Source organism: Gossypium arboreum, chromosome 8 (genome assembly GCF_025698485.1).
Source record: "Gossypium arboreum isolate Shixiya-1 chromosome 8, ASM2569848v2, whole genome shotgun sequence".
Classification (NCBI taxonomy): domain Eukaryota; kingdom Viridiplantae; phylum Streptophyta; class Magnoliopsida; order Malvales; family Malvaceae; genus Gossypium; species Gossypium arboreum.
In genome coordinates, this window is record NC_069077.1 from 126,865,191 (window position 1) to 126,866,955 (window position 1,765).

A 1,765-nucleotide genomic window follows, 5' to 3' on the forward strand; every position below is an offset into this window, starting at 1 on the left:
AGTGTCCTGTTTCGGACATCTGAATGTTGCACAGTAGCAGTTAATGAAGTTTTTAGCTCTTTAAGGGGTGAATCTCTGCCTTACGACGTGGCCCCCCGAACCCGAGGTGGGGTGCGTCCAAGTAGCCCACGGGTCGGATAGTCCCTCAATGACTCAAAGAGCGGTGGTGGGTCAATCATCGGCGCTAGTGGTCGGGTGATGATTTTCCGGCCGGTCAAGCCCGTGCCCATAGAAATGTAATAGCGACTCCAAGACCGGGTTCCTATATCGGGCAAAAGATCTCTTGGGGCGGCTTATGCATTGCTATGGGCTCGAGCTTGGCAGCCATTCTCCCCGTCATGTTAGGGGCGCCTTGTGCCTCCCAAATCGGTGACCCTTGGCGCCTTGGCCTTGCCAAGGCCTTGCCTACATTCAAAGTCGCCGTGACCCCGATTACCTAGTTCCTTTGGCGGAGCGGCTCCTTGGGGCGTAAGTTGAGTTTGTAGGCTTGGTTTTGGCTCGACCAAGTCCCAATGGGATTTTGTCCTCGTAGTTCTCGTGCTGCGTTTGTAGTGTGCCCTCGTTTCATTGTTCCTTCTGCTCCCCTCCCAATACATTCGTCGGGTGGGTTGTTAGCCGGTGTGCGTGGGTGCTACTACTAGTACGCAATGGGCATATGAGTGGTGTTTTGGTTGTGTGTATTGGCAGGCCCCATGCTACCCGCATCAAACTGTCGAGCCACACTCCTCTTCATTGACTCCCCTTTTTCTAATTGAACCCAGAGGGTGCGATCGAGATCCTATGTTGCGTACCTAAGCCAGATGGAATTATAGATGTGTTACCGTCCCTTCTCCATCTCGTGCCCTTTGGGGTGCGTGGTGGACCACAATCGTGCCCTGTGTCCCGAGTGTGCCCCTTTAAATCGGTGTGGCCTCGTCAGTGTACTAGTGCTCGTTCATGCTTTCAGATGCGGAAAATATTTTTGAGAGTAGGGTTTAGGCCTTTGTCTCTCGATGCCTATGCATTTTGTCTCTTGACACGGACGATGCTCGTGCTCTATTATGGCCTCTTTGTTGCTCACGTGGTATGTTGAGAGCCATGCGAGGTCGACGTCGCGGAGGAATGCTACCGTTGATCTCGCCAAGTAGTCATATGCTTGTCTCAAAGATTAAGCCATGCATGTGTAAGTATGAACAAATTCGGAGAGTGAAGCTGCGAATGGCTCATTAAATCGCTTATAGTTTGTTTGATGGTATTTGCTACTCGGATAACCGTAGTAATTCTAGAGCTAATCGTGCAACAAACCCGACTTCTGGAAGGATGCATTTATTAGATAAAAGGTCATTGCGGGCTTTGCCCGTTGTTCGATGATTCATGATAACTTGACGAATTGCACGGCCTTTGTGCTGGCGATGCATCATTCAAATTTCAGCCCTATCAACTTTTGATGGTAGGATAGTGGCCTACTATGGTGGTGACGGGTGACGGAGAATTAGGGTTCGATTTGGAGAGGGAGCACGAGAAACGGCTACCACATCCAAGGAAGGTAGCAGAACACGCAAATTACCCAATCGACACGGGAGGTAGTGAAAATAAATAACAATACCGGGCTCTATGAGTCTGGTAATTGGAATGAGTACAATCTAAATCCCTTAACGAGGATCCATTGGAGGGCAAGTCTGGCTCTATTGGAGGGCAAGTCTGGCTCCAGCAGCCGCGGTAATTCCAGCTCCAATAGCATATATTTAAGCGTATATTTAAGCATATCAATAAGCGGAGGAAAAGA

At 49.7% G+C, this 1,765-nt stretch overlaps 1 pseudogene; it reads left to right on the top strand.

The window, feature by feature from the left end:
• Nucleotides 1-1,704: 1,704 nt before the first annotated feature.
• LOC128279901 (28S ribosomal RNA) overlaps nt 1,705-1,765 on the top strand; it is a 3,101-nt pseudogene continuing 3,040 nt past the window's right edge.